Raw genomic sequence first — 14,746 nt, 5'->3', positions numbered from 1 at the left:
GGAGGGTAAAGCATGGAAGTGAGGCCAGCATTCTGCGTCACTGTTTCTCCTGTTTTCCTTGAAGTATTTCCCAACTAATCGTAGCAGTCGAAAGACTGAGGAATTGAAGAGATGGTGGCAGCGAAGAGGCTGATGAACCAGCCGACGAGGGCTCTCAGCCGTCTCACTGTGCATTTACTCAGGAGAGACAAAAATGCAGTTTTCAGGACCTGCCAAGGGAGGGACCTGGGCCCATACACACTCAGGGTTTTAGCTGCAGTTCCCAGAGGGTCAGGGGCTAAAAATAAGGGTGACCTAAAAATGGATTAACCCTCACAGAAATTCAAAAATCAGCCTTGAAATATAGTTCAGTGTCAGGCTGGATTAAGATCAGCTCCCCTTACTTCAACTGCCTACATGAAGCAAAATAAATCCTCTCTGGGGGAAGTTAACGTAATCCAGAGTCATCACAACTTTTCATGGCCATTGTCTGGCGTTCAGTCAGAAATCGCTGGACGCACCAGAAGCTGGGACCCCTGGCCAAGGGGGCAGAAATAGACCCAGGGGTGATCCAGACACTGGAATTTCCATAAGGGGTTTTAAAATAATGGTAAGACGTAGAGGCAAGAAACTGGGTGTCATGATGGATGGAAAGATCCCGCTGGGAATTAAAATGTGTACAGAATAACCAAGCGAAAGTCAAGGGCTGAATAACAGAATGACTGTAGTTAGGAATATAACAAATGGGTGGACAAGCAGATTAGGAGAGGTGAGCTGGAATATAGGTCAGTAGAAATGTTCTGATGAGCAAAGACGAGAGAGAGAGACAGAGAGAGAGAGAGAATTTTATAAATCTGGTGAACAGCATGAAGTCACGGACACAGGTTCGAGAAACACTGTGACAGTCCCCCAGCATAAATGCAGAGGACATCACTTCCAAGTGCATCGTCATAAAACTGCTAAAAAGAGAAAAAAAAGACATTCACCTTGAAAGAAGCGACAGTAAGGCTTACCGTTGACTTTCAATAGAAGTAAAATTCGGAAGACAATGAAATCCCATATTTAAAACCACAGAAGGAAAGGTAACTGTTAAAACCTAGAATTCTGTATATATATTAAAAAAAGGACTCAAACAATTAGGACACAATAAGGATGTTTGCTGACGAACAGAAACAATTTGTCACGGCAGACCTTCAGTGAAGGGGGTGCTAAACGGTATTTTTCAGACAGAAGGAACGTGACCGTAAAGGGAAGTAAGTACGCAGATGCAGGGAGCGGTAAAGAGCGATGGCAGGGGAGGGTGTAGCTCAGGGGTAGAGCGCGTGCCCAGCACGCACGCGGTCCTGGGTTCTGTCCCCAGTCCCTCCATCAGCAAGAACAAAAAAAGAGTGATGGTAAATACGTGGGTAACCTGAATGAAAACGGATCACACAAAACAGTCATTAGAAACTTTCAAAGGTGATTTACTGGCTTTCGACTAAAACCTGTCTGTGACATGGTGCGTTTGGTTGCTCTCGAGAGTCGTTTTAATTTGGGATAAATGTCACGTGAACTCGGAACTAACTTTGGAGGCGGTGAGTGGGGCAGCCGATCGGCCTTTGTGGAATAACATTTGACTATAATAGATCTAGAACTTAAATCTAGCAAGGCAGAGGCCAGTTATGGTGATTAGAGGCATGATGGTTCTGGTCTTAAATGAAAAGTTTGGCTTTCCCCAAACAGGTATAAATGCTTTTGCTTCTATTAATCTCTGATTAACGTGGGGCACGCTGGTCTTCATACCTCTGGAACAGTGACACAGGGGGAAAAGCTTCAAGTTTTCTCTGGCTTTTAGCAGCTACTGGTAGACTTGCCTATTCTTCAGCAATTTATTCTGTTTCGAAACACTCTTATAGGAAAGCAGTGTTTTGATTATCAGCCATTCCTGGAACATTAGCCACAAAACAGATTTAATTTGGATGCATGTTTGTGAAAAATACCTATGTCTACAAATACATACATATGTGTTCAGTCTCACGTTTACTTCCCTCTGGAGTTCGGATATATTTTCCTTTCAGATACTGAAAAATAATAACTAAGGCAAGTGGCTGATCTCACCAACTGTCTGTCTACCAGCGGGTGAGTTTCTTGTTTGGAGAACAGAGAGAGAAAAGGACGGCTTTAATTATCTCACCCGTTTCTTCCATGGGGATTCTGGTCGGGAGTTCGCAAGCCTTCTCACTGACCTTCTGTCAGTGGTGAAGGAGGTCAGGGCTAGCGGGCGAGAGAGCGTAACAGTGACCCAGTGTCCCCAGTGTCCCTCCTGTCTCACGGAGAAGGTGACTCCATCCTTTTTAAAGTGGATAAAACTTCATGTGACTTCCGCCTCTTAAAGCTCAAATGCAAAGTGCATTCAGACTTCACGTCCTGTTGTGATTCGTCCGTGAAGGGCTGTGAGTCCGTCCCGTGGCAGCGTGAAGGGTGAATTCTGGGGTGACAGAGAGGGGACGGACGGCATGGCTCTGTCGGGGGTGCAAGCACGATTTCACTGCCGTGGGCTGAAGACGGCTACTTAGGCTGGAGACATCTGTAAAAGTGCAGCGGTGTTTAGGGGTGGGTTAGGGCTCATGTGCCCACCCCGGGGAGTCCAGGAGAAGAAAGGTTTTCCTTCCAGGCTGGGAAGGATCTCTCGCTCTCATTGGGTGAGCCTTGGGTGAAACGCTTGGATCTTTCAATAGTGATAAATAGTACCTGTGAACACTGGGACCACACTTGTCTCAGCAAGGTGCTCGCGTTAGGGGAGGTGGAGGGGACCAGCAGTCTGAAGAAAGGGTAGATACGCGTGTCCCCCATCTTACACGCCCTCCAGGACAGGTGCTCCCGTTGGAGAGTAATTTGCAGGCGGAACCCGTATCCTTGAGATTATTCTGCCCTTCTCTCCCCTCCTCCCTCTCCCTCCCCATCTTTACAAGCACATAAAATTGAATGGGTGTAAGTTACTGTATTTCATTGAAAATAAGATGTCATCTTGTAAGATTTATCCCACTTTCGGAGACGTTAAAATGTGCATCTTAATACTGACAGGACAGAAAAGGATGCCTGTTTCCATGGAACTGGTTAAGTTCTGATCGATTCCGGACACACACTAGCTAGATGTTCTTGCAAGCATCTCTCCATATCTGTTTTATTGCTTTATCAGCAGTAATTTTTTTGTGTGTAATGGGTACGGTGTTTTCTTATTACAAAAGCAATCTATTTAATAGAGCACAGAAAGTCTAAACTACACAGAAATGATCACACGGGCTCCTCCTGTCTGTGGTCTCTGCTGCTCGGGCAATGGTCAGCTCCTCTTCATGGTGTCCGAAAAGTACCCACTCCTACCAGAAACGCAGCCTAGGTGTGAATAAATGTTTCGTGAGGATGGAAGACTGAGAGATTCAAAGCACAAAAACTGCGGCAAACTCCTCAGCTCTCAGCCTCACCTTTTCCCCTCCCAGCTCCTTGCCCGTAGACCCCAGAGCTGCTTCTCTCATTTTGAGTTTCTTCCTTTTCCTTTTTCATTGTGTAAGTTCTTTGTTGATGTCATTCATTGTAGCATCTGATGATTTTTCAGTGGATCGGTTTTTTTTGTATTGTTTTGCATTCCCTGTGTTTGATTTATAGCTTGGTTTTCCAATGAAATTATAATTACTTATGAGCTGGACTCGTGTCATGATTTTAAAATACTCCCTTATGGTAAGAATGTAATAAATGGTTGGAAAATTTGGTATTTGTAGAGTTTAGTATTTTTAATAGAGGTGTTCTTAAAAATCTACTACAGAATCATAGTTCTTTAAAAAATATATATATTTGTTGCTTATTATTACCTGAAGATGGCTTTATTTTACTTGAATTTTGAAGGATATTTTCATTGGATGTAGAATTATATCAATGTTTTTCCTGAAGCACTTTTTTTTTATTGAAGTATAGTAGATTTACAGTGGTGTGCTGGTTTCTGGTGTACAGCATAGTGGTTCAGTCATATATCAAATATATAAATACACACATACTCTTTTTCATTATATGTTGTTACAAGATATTGAATATAGTTCCCTGTGCTTACAGTAGGACCTTGTTGTTTGCCTCTTTTATGTACAGTAGTTTGTATCTATTCATCTCAAACTCCTAATTTATCCCTCCCTCTCTCTCCCCTTTGGTGACCATAAGTTTGTTTTCTACGTCTGTGAATCTGTTTCTGTTTTGTAAGTAAGTTCATTTGTCTCATTTTTTTTTTAGATTCCACATATAAGTGATATCATGTGATATTTGTCTTTCTCTGGGTTATGAGTCATCTTTTTAATTTAAAAAGTGTAATTTTTCATTTAAAAAAAATTCCGAAATGAAAGCCTTATGTAGACTGATTCGGGACACTTTAGATCAGTCTTTGGGATTCTTCTTTAGAAAGTGGGTCCTGCGGTCAAATACATTGCAGAAGTACCGTTAGAGCCAGTCTCTTGAAGACAGTCCTTTTCAGAGACTGTCCACCTGCGCGAGCATTGGCAGAGATTCTCAAACTTGAGTTAATTGTGTCTCATCTTTACAACATTTACCATATCTGGACCCCAAAGTGCTATTATTTGCTTAATGTTCTTTTTTGTTGTTGTTAAGAGACACTTTCTAAATAAAAATTTATTTTATGGTACAAATTTACATTATAACTATAAATGGGAAACCTGAATTATTTATGAAAATAAACACAGTGGCAGGAAGCAAGATGAAAATCCCCTCACTAGAGAGACCTGTTCTCTCTCCATTCAGAGGGGAGATTAGCAAGAGAAGCCTGAGATACGCCAGCGTGAGATGGAATTTCTCCTGATGCACATCAGTAGGGTGGACAAGACAGGGAAAAGAGAGTGACTTCCTCCTGGTGGGACTTAGTCCTGGCTGGTGCCAGTCTGTGAACCACCTGAAATCGCTCAGTGGCCCGTCAAGGCTGTCCGTCGAACTCAGCGGGAAACCTGGGTGTTGTGACTGTCAAGTCAAACGTAGTGATGTTAACGCAGTGAAAACACAGAGCCGCGGTGTCTGGCTCCTCCTGCGCCCTTAATGAATGTTAGGCAGTATTATCATTGTATTACCTAGTTCTCTCGTATCTGACTTTAATTTTTATTAAAGGGACCAGAGACCTTTTTATCCAATAGAATAGTCCCGAGGCTGCTGCTTTGGTGCTTTTGGGGGAATCTGCATTTCAACACAATTAATAGTTAAGTGTTGATGGATTCGTCTTTTGGCCTCTCATTGCTCCCCATTATTCTTTCTCTCTTTGCCATTCCCCGTGAATCATAACTTTACCTATTCAAAAGGAGGGAACTTAGGCCAAAAGTTGAAGAAAGGGCTTAAATGAAAATTCCAAGCGGCGTTAACATTTCCCTGCACTTCATTATTACCATAGAGGAGGGTAGGAAATACCAGAGGTAAAAATTAACACAATCTGGGCTGAAGTTCAGGGCTTTGAGGAAGAAGTTCCCTCGGAGGAGCAGGGGGACTTAAGGTTGATTAAACTGGGATTTTAGCATCTCTCAGCTCTGATGAGGGAGGTGGAAAGTCGCTCAGTCTAATTAGATCATCTTATGGGGGCTTTGGAGCACCCACCTGTAGTGGTTTTCTTCTTCTTTTTTTAATCTTAGAAATGGATTTTCAGAATCTTTTTTTCTTCCAGTTGAGATTTGAGGTTCTCTAGGGAGGAAACACATGATTCTTACCATCCTGAAAAATTTGGTGGCTACATTATTGAGACTTTTAAAACTTACGTACGTATAATATGTATGCATACACACAGAGACACACACATAAATGCATGTATGCATGCAGCTGCGCACAGCACATCTACTGTGCTGACATACATAATGTGTTACATGTGTGTTCTGTGTGTATGTGTGTATGTATTTTACTGTTTACAAATTTGTGCCTCTGCAGTGTGATAAAATGGAATAAACTTAAATTATATTATTTCTAAGGATTCCCACAGTTTTATAATCAAATAGCACCCAAACTAATAATTATTCTAAAGTTTAATGATTATATTAACAGTGACACTTTCGGATGTTTCAGCATTCAGTGCCTGTCCGCCCTGGTACGCAGGTGTCCTCTTACGTAAGTGTCAGACCCGCCCCGCGGCGGGAGGGGGCCCTGTCGCCCGTGAGGACCGGCGAGCGACAGAGGCACAGAGACTGTGGGACATCTGTCTAGGTCCCCGGGGGTGACGGGCAGACCGGGCCCGCTCCTGGCAGCTGCTTCCGAGCCTTCTGCTGCGGCTCCGGGAGGGCCCTTTGCTCAGTGCACGGACGTGCACTTTTTACTTCCAATCTGTGCGTTTTAGACCGTCTGGATTATCCTGTTTCTCCTTTCGTCCAAGTAAAATTTGCTTCCGGGGTTGAACTTGAAGGGTTTTGTTTTTTATTTCCACTTGGCCGCCACTGAGAGCTGAACGTACAGGACGCACCACGAGACATGCATCCACATGGAGGAATGCGTCCCTGGGCGCCGCTGCCCCGCCGGACCCCAGAGGCCGGTGCCGCCTGCACCCCGGAGGACAGGGCCGCCGCCCCGCGGGCAGGGCACGGGGTCACTGCCCGGGGCTGCCTGAGCGTCGCGGCCCTCCCCTCCCACCCCACTGCCTTTCCAGGCCCCAGGCGCGTTGGAGAGGAGGAGCGCGCGAGCCCCTGTGCGCGGGGGTCTCCAGAGAGGGTGGCGGGCCGGGCGGCGCGGGAGGGAAGGCTGGGCTGCCGCGTCTGCCCCATTCGTGTATCATCCTAAACGACGTTTAGAGCAAGTTCTGGGACGACAGTTACAATGAACATAATACAGTGCTTTATGATAGGGACCCTCAGTCAAGGCAAGGCGGGCCGGGGGATGACGAATTCAAACCAGAGACCTGGAGAAGACCTTGAGGCAGCCCCAGAAACCAGAAGTTCCGGGGCCCCGGGTTACACCCGCTTCTCTCTTCCTTCCCACGTGCAAACAAGGGACTGCGTGCTACGAGGGAGCATGCGCACTCGCGAGCTGGAACATTCCATCGTGGGGTGGGGTGGGGTGGGGGAGCTTAAAAAAAGCCGTTGCCGCCCCTGCACGCGCAGCTCCTTCGCGGCCCCCAGCGGTCCTGCCCCCCCGCGCTGTTTCTTTAACTGGTGAAGCCTGGCCGTGTGCTGTGACCCCAGGGTCCCCTGTGAATTCTTTCACCGAGGCCCCTGGTCACTGACTCCTTGCCGGCAACACTTTGTACCCAATTCACACGTAAGGAAAAATGGTAAGTATGTAATAGTGTATGATGTGTGCACATCTCACACAGATACACGTATATACATACATACATAGATAAGTAGTTATCACTTATGTGCGCATTATGTACTGATACACTCCTGCACTATATACGCTATATAAGATATATATTAGATGTACTCGCTTGTTTACTTACACGTGGAGAGAAGTTCCCGTGTGTATGTGGATACACGCATGTGGACACGCGCACGCACGCACATGTATGATGGGCACGCTAAGTAGTGTTTACCGCCCAGGGTGCAATCGATTCTGCAGGGAAAGCTGCAGAGCCCAGTGGGTTGCAGTCTTGCTGGCCGGGTGGGTGAGTCCAGAGCTCGGGGAAGTTCACCGGGCAGCTGGCTGGGGCTGCCCTCACCTTTGTCATTCCTGAAACCAGATGCGCCCGGGGCCGTGAGCGCCCCCTTGAGGCCCCGCTGTGTGTGTGTGTCGGAGGCGCCGGAGCTGGGCGCCCACGCTCTGGGCCCTTCAGGCTTTCCAGGTGACCTCCTGCGGTTTGGCTCCGTGTTCCTCGCGTTCCTGCAGTTGTGCTGTGATAACCCTCCTTGGATCCGTATGTTATAAAATGTGTCCTCTCTTTTTAAAATGCATTTTCCTGAAAGTGGAATTTCTGGGGCCAAGAGTAGGTATTTTAAATGCCTTTACTTAGTATTTTTGGCGGGGAGGTCATTACTTCTATTTATTTATTAGTAGTTTTTGTTTTTCTTTTTTCAGTGGAGGGACTGGGGATTGAACCAGGACCTCGTGCATGCTAAGCATGCGCTCTACCCCTTGAGCTACACCGTCCCCTCTAAGAGCCTTTAACTTTTCAAGTTGAAGAGCCCCTTTCAGCCATTTGCCTCCAAAAAGTTGTGGTCGCTTTGGCCACTTGCAGCCATAGAGTACCAGCCGCCTGCCCCCTTGGCTGCGGTCCGTGGGTGTCATGATCAGAGGGAAAAGGATCTCTCTGCGTTCTTTTAGTTTGCGTGTCTTTGGTTACTATTACGGTAAATCATTTTCCTGTTAGTTTCCACCTTTATTTCTTTGGAGAATCATCTTCGTGTATTCATACCTGTGTTGGCTTTTTAATGTTGGGGTGTTCACCTTTTTTTTTTTAATTTTTAAAAGCTTGTTTTATATTGAGGCCCTTTATCAAATGTGTCACAGATTTTTTTTTTTTTTGACACAGCTTAGCAACAGCTACAGTGCCACCTCTCTGTTAAGCTGGCCCTTTCCCGCTGCCCTCTCTTGGAATTCAGTGTGGAGGGGACTGATTGAAAATTCGAGGGACGGGTGGGGGACCAGACCTAGGAAAGATGGCAAAGCCTGCATCTGCCGTTCCTGCGGGTGGGGTTCTGCGGTGGGGTGGTGTCCCGCTCGGCAGGTGGAGGGGTTGCTCAGTTCACCCACACCGGGTCCGGATAAGATGCGCAGTCTTCCGCTTCCGATTTCTGGGAGGAAGGTTAGAAGGGCTTCCCTGTTGTAGAGGACGCCCCGGAGCAGGTTTATTTACTTATTTGTATCTGGGCTGATGAGTGATTTAGGGAAGACAGCATTGACATGTGTGAGTTAATAGCAGCTCACCCATGGCTTTCAATCCTGATTTATGGGCACGATTTAAGACCAGGAATCCAGCACAGCAATTTCTGTAATGGAGAGAGCCACTGCCCCCCCACCCCCACCCCCAACACACTGAATGATCAAATGTCACTGGTTCGTAAAAGTGTCAAAGGTGAGTATCTTTCTTTGGTAGGACCAACTGTTTAATTGCAAGTCTAGACAATTGCTTTATTTTTGTTCGAAGAGAGGGAAAAAGAGATGTTTTGGATTACATTTTGTGTGTAATTGTATATGACAGAGGTATTAAATTAGCCTTCCCCGGACTGCTGGAGTTCTGCCGCCCGACTGTAAATTTTACTTGACTTTTTCATTTGCAGGTGACACAGAACCGTTCCATGTGTATTTCATGGGCTCTGAAGAGCCCGAAAGGCCCCAGAAGTACCGTGAGGTCGCTGCCCATTCATTCTGAAGCGGACGTGGGCACGTGGTGGGGGAGTAAATTGTCTCCATTTATGTTTTGGGTGAAAAATATTAACAACAAATCAGAAAACACCGGAAGCTTTTTGTTTGGTGGAAAAATCACTATTTGTGAGGTCTGAGCAAGTTTGGAGCAGAAATACGTTTCTTTTCTCTTCCGTAAAAGCATAGACGTTTCTACTTTAGGATGTGCCTCCCTGAGGAAGAGAAAATCAAGGTGCAATTTTTTTTTTTAACCTGATTGTGCTCCAGAAGGCTTTGGAAGGCATTTTGTTCGTAAACCTAGTTAATTTAAGTAAATTCATTTGCATGTGAGAATTTTGTACTGAAATCTTCACTACTGAACTCCCTCCCTTGTAAATAATACCCGGGACTTGAATTTAGCTTGGGCATTTCCAGGTTTACTTCCCATTAAAAAGTTATATTCTTGAGAATAAATCCTTCTGGGGAGATGTCAGATGAGATAATTATCTGTAAAAGGACTTGCCGCAAATGCACATATCCCAAATGAAGCAAGCAGCGCCTGTAAAAACATAAAAATAATTATTAGATGTAGGCAGCACATCTGTTGCTGTATAAATCACACGGGTTCCCCTGGGAGGCACTCCTTTAAGTGGCGATGGCCACACGCATCGAATACCAAAGTCGTCTCCACTCCTAGCAAGTGTCTTTGAGCCAAACTCCTTTTCCCTCGGGGTTAAGAATAGACTTTTACCACCCCCCCCAATCTGCTTTTTCTTCTTCGCCTTGCAAAGTTTGGGATCAATTCGGGGGTTGGATTGGTTAATGGTTGCCTTGATTAGTGTGTTAATAGCTCTGGCCACAAAGTAATCCTTTTTACAAACTGCCCAGATCTTTAGGTTTGTAGGGATGTGGGTACTCTGATCGTCGCCTCAGACTGCTGCATCGTCGCCACGTGTGCGTGAACACCCACAGGCAGCCAGCCAGTGGCTTCACCGCAGCCGTCCATCTCCTCCTACGGTGTGGGGGAGGGGCCCCTCTTTCTGATTTTAATGATTCATGGGAAGTGTTTATGCGCGTAGAAGGAAAACAGGGGCATTATGTTGTTAGGTAAGCACTGCTTCTGCTTGATGAAGAGCTAAGCTGTACGCCTTTACAGTCAGGAAATGCAGAAGGTGCTTCTGCAGTGTTCCCTGCTCTCAGTCAGTGCCCACATGCACACACACGTACACACATGTGCACACACACAGGCACACACATACACACGCACACACGTGTACACACACATATACACATGCACACACATACATATATGCACACACACACACATACGGTCTCCAATCCTGGAGACAAGCAATCCATTCAATTAGAAGACCTCTTTAGTTCACAGAGGACAGTTCTCTGATGTTGTGGAACAATGTATAGACATTGGGAACCTGTGGAGAGGAAACTCCTCCTCTCCTGTCCCCCAGGAACTCCAGGATCACACGATCCAAGCCCGTCGGCTGCCGAGACCAGGGAGGTGACTGGGTGGTGAATTCTGCCGCGTGGAGGACGATACAAGTGGGAGACGTTTCAGGACTTGGCAGCATTCCTACTCTTAGAGGCTCCACCTCGGTTTTCTCAGTGTAGGAAGAGCGCTCGCTCCACAGTGAACACGATTAGTAGGTAAAAATAGAATACCTGGAATGCAGCTGACGCGCTGACACAGTCACAGAGGTTGGGACTCAGGTCATGCTGAGTACAGCGAAGTCTCGGAGCCGGACCCGGTTTTATTCCTCCCTCTCATCTCATGTTCCGTGCAGGACAGCAGTGTCCCTGTGGGCAGGGGGACCAGGCCGATGGGAGCCTGGACATCTGGTAGCTGCGCCCTGAAATGCTGAGCGTGAGCGGGGCAGTGCCTGTGGCCAGGGAAGGCACTTGGCCACAGCTGATCGCAGGATCTAACCGCAGAGGCGCTAGAAAACTCGAGAAAGCAGGTGCAGTCAGCGTCCTGCCACATAATTTGACAACTATAAATTTCAAGTTGTTTCCGCTTTCCAATCAAGTTTTTTTTATATTTTAATCTTTCTTGTGTGTTTTTTTTTAAATGACCTCATGTAAAATGCGTATTACAAAGAAGCCAGCCTGGAGAGGATACACACAGGATGATTCCATCTCTATGACGCTCTGGAAGAGCCAAAACTATGGAGACAGTTAGCAGCTCTGCGGTGGCCAGGGGTCAGGGTGCAGGAATGAATAAATAGGTGGCACAGAGAGGGTTTTTAGGGCAGTGAAAATACGCCGTATGAGTATATGTCATTGCACATTTGTCCAACACTCAGAATGCACAGCCCCGGGAGTGAACCCTGATGTAAACTCTGGACGCTGGGTCATGCGGGATCCTCAGTTAATAACAAATGCACCGTCTGTGGGCGATATTGACGGTGGGGGAGGCTGTCCCCGTGCAGGGGGCGTGTGGAAAATGTCTGTCCCCTCTTCTCCATTTTCCTGTGAACCTAAAACCACTCGAAAAATAGCCTTAATAAAAACCAAATGAAAACCCCAAATACAGAAAATTGAGTTAACCTAGCAGTGTGAGGTCAGGCTGTCATTAAGCCCTCCCGTGACCCCTTCTTGCTTTCTTTGCTGCTTTTCCCTTCTCTCCTCACCCTAGTCCATTTCTCTTTCCCCGGGGGTGCCCTGGCCAATGCGTTTGCTGTTGAGTTTCAAATACTATGTGTCTTTGTGAAAGAAACAGTCATGATTGTAGGGATGTGTTAGTGAATTTCCTGGGTGTTATGTTACAGCCTTGCTTCTGTGTCTTACTGGTTCAGTCCGCAGTAGGTATCTTTTAAGATGTAGCCATGTCCTTGTTCATCTAAGTTTTGCTCAGTTTTCCATCACATTCATCTACCATCCTTATTTGCTCCTGGTAGGACTTGGAAGAGCTCTCAATTCTATCCTTCTGTACCCGTAGAGTTCCAGAGGAATAAAGTGTGGTCCAGTGTGCAGCTTGTGGAGAACTAGAGAATGTAATTTTTTTGAGTCCTCCTCAAATTAATTAATTAAATTGGAGTACAGTCAGTTACAATGTGTCGGTTTCTTGTGTACAACGCAAATGTCCCAGTCAGATTATGCAATTTCCACTCGTAATGGTTGGATTCCAGTTAATTTAAAACCCTGTGCTGGTCCACAGCCCCTCTAGGGAGTGGGTACCATCTGTAGGTCTCCTGTGTGACCCCTCCATCTACTGCCATTAGTGCAGGAAACACTCTCTGACTAGGGCCCCCAAGGCCCACTGGAGCGGGGGCCTCTGGGGCCGACGCCCACGCAGTCATTCTGACGCCAGGCTGGGCCAGCAGAATCTTCTGGAGAGCGTGTTTCCCAGTGAAGAACCCTGGGCACACACCGCCCCCCACCCCTCTATGCAGCAGGCAGGAATTTTCTTTTTTTAAGCCTTCCGTTATTTTTAGGGATGCGGACATCTGGAGACAGCAGCGGAGAGCCACAGACCTAGTTTTTGTATTTGGCTGAGAATTACCTGTTTCTCGAAGACACACACCAAGTGATTTCATGTGTTGCCCGGAGGGAGAGAGCGGGAGTTAGAGCTGTGTTTAAGGAAGGAAGCTATGGGGCGGCCGTGCGGACTTCACATTTATTCTTCATTAAAAAGCACAAATTCGTATGAAAAGGCCTAAATCAGTCAAGCAAGCAGCGTGCTTTCATGGTGAGCCCAGGGAGGTAGGTTTGAGTTTGTGTGTGTGTGTGTGCGCGCGCACGTGTGGATGGTTTTCTTACGGTCTGTTATCAAAAATAATCCAGTTACAAATTTTGTAAATGAACTCTGGGACAGCTTTAATTGGAGGGAGGTCGCCGGGGTCAACGTCCACCTTCACCGAAGGACGACCGAAACCTCACGCACGAGGAATTTCAAGAACAAACCCTGGAAACCTGCGAGAGCCATTTGTAATTTGCAGGTAACATCAGTGTTGCTTGCAAATTGCTTGCAAAGAAGGCCCAGGTGTCAGGGGCAGTTCTCTGACGGTGACCAGCTGGACTCCCCGTGGAAGAGCAACAGCAGGGAGCCTCGGAGGGTTTCCCTCCTCTTTGCCGGATGGGAGCTAGGTGGACGGTTGGAACTGCGCGGAGAAAAGCTCCCTTACAGGTAAAGGCGGGATCCTTAGTGGCTTCACCTGTGACGGACTTCCCCCGACTCGGGAATGAGCCGGCTCCGTCAAGGGAGCCTTCCGCCAGAGCGCAGCAAGGTTTGGGACAGCAGAGACAGACAGACAGGAGCATGTCCTGACAGCGGACCTGGCTGCACCTGAACCTCTGTGATCAGCCCGTCGTCCCGCGGGGGACAAACACAGACAAGGTGGAGGAGAGATGAGCGTTTATCTGCTGATGGGTAGGCCACACTGCACTTCCATGCGCGTCATCTTGCTTGATTCTCCCACTGTGCTGGGAGGGCAGCTGGGCCCATAGAACCCCCGTGTCCGAAGGAGACAGGCTCCCGGTGGTCTGGTGTGGGGGTCGGACAGCTTTTCCTGTAGAGGACTCGGTAGTAAATTTTTTTTTTTTTGCAAGCCACAGATAGCCTCTGTTACATCTCCTCCTCCTCCCCTCCAAGGCCGAGGCAGCAGAGGGGCTGCTCCCAGGTGGTGCTGACTCATGGTCCGAGGCTGGGAGGAAGGAGTGGGGCAAAAATGAGGGAGGGAGGGAGAGGGAGAGAGAGAGAGAATACTGAGGCCATCTGGACACTTGACTCTTTTGCCGCTTGGAGATTTAAGTAGCAGTAAAAATCAGTCCCCTGCTTATGTCCAATTAAGTTGACTTTCCTGTCACCAGTGACCGAAAATGCTGACTTAAGCCCTCGGGTTTCTGATTCTGTGATAACCATTGTAATTACCAGTAGCCCTGGCAGAACACCTCCTGCACTGCACACGCTGATCTGGACGACGTGTGCCCAGCACCCTCCTGCCCGTCCCGTCTCTCTGTCTCTCCCTCCCCTCTCCCCCTTCGGCCCATCCAGTCGCTGAGGGGAGTAAGTACTGTTATTCTCTGGAGTTTACAGCTGGAAGTGGAGGTGCTGGTGGATCAGGTAGCCTGACCTCTGGGCCACTCTGTCCCCGAGAGGCGTGGGCTCAGGGAGGTCCCACTCCGGAGTCTGTAGCACACGTACGAAACAGAACAGAACCAGAAAGGAGGCACCCTTAGAGCCTGGGGTTTGAGCTGGAGTTTCGTTTTGTTTCTTTTCTCATTTTTTTTTTATTAAAGTAGTGTCAGCTTTTACAGTGTTGTGTCAGTTTCTGGGGCACAGCACAACAGTTCAGTCGTACACACGCGTCTACATGCTCCTCTTCATGTTCTTTTCCAGTACAGGCCACACTACAAGGTACTGAGCGTAGCTCCCTGCGCCGTACAGAAGAAACTTGCTGTTTATCTGTTTTGTATATAGTGCGTAGTGTCTGCAAATCTCGAACTCCCAGTTTATCCCTTCCCACCCCATTCCTCC

At 47.3% G+C, this 14,746-nt stretch overlaps 1 protein-coding gene across 3 annotated transcripts in view; it reads left to right on the top strand.

The window, feature by feature from the left end:
* TMEM132D (transmembrane protein 132D) overlaps positions 1-14,746 on the top strand; it is a 527,348-nt gene that overhangs the window by 47,586 nt on the left and 465,016 nt on the right. The window contains exons 1-2 of one of the 3 annotated variants that reach the window (XR_012066461.1): positions 7,067-7,243; positions 9,189-10,015. The exons of 1 other annotated variant lie outside the window; for it this stretch is intronic. The gene's annotated coding sequence lies outside the window, so the exon portion shown is untranslated. Of the gene's footprint in view, positions 1-7,066; positions 7,244-9,188; positions 10,016-14,746 lie in introns of those variants that run through there. One more of the 3 variants, XM_072953621.1, reaches the window with a different exon arrangement.

This window comes from Vicugna pacos, chromosome 32 (assembly GCF_048564905.1).
Source record: "Vicugna pacos chromosome 32, VicPac4, whole genome shotgun sequence".
In the NCBI taxonomy this organism is placed as follows: domain Eukaryota; kingdom Metazoa; phylum Chordata; class Mammalia; order Artiodactyla; family Camelidae; genus Vicugna; species Vicugna pacos.
This window is presented reverse-complemented; position numbering and strand designations above follow the sequence as displayed.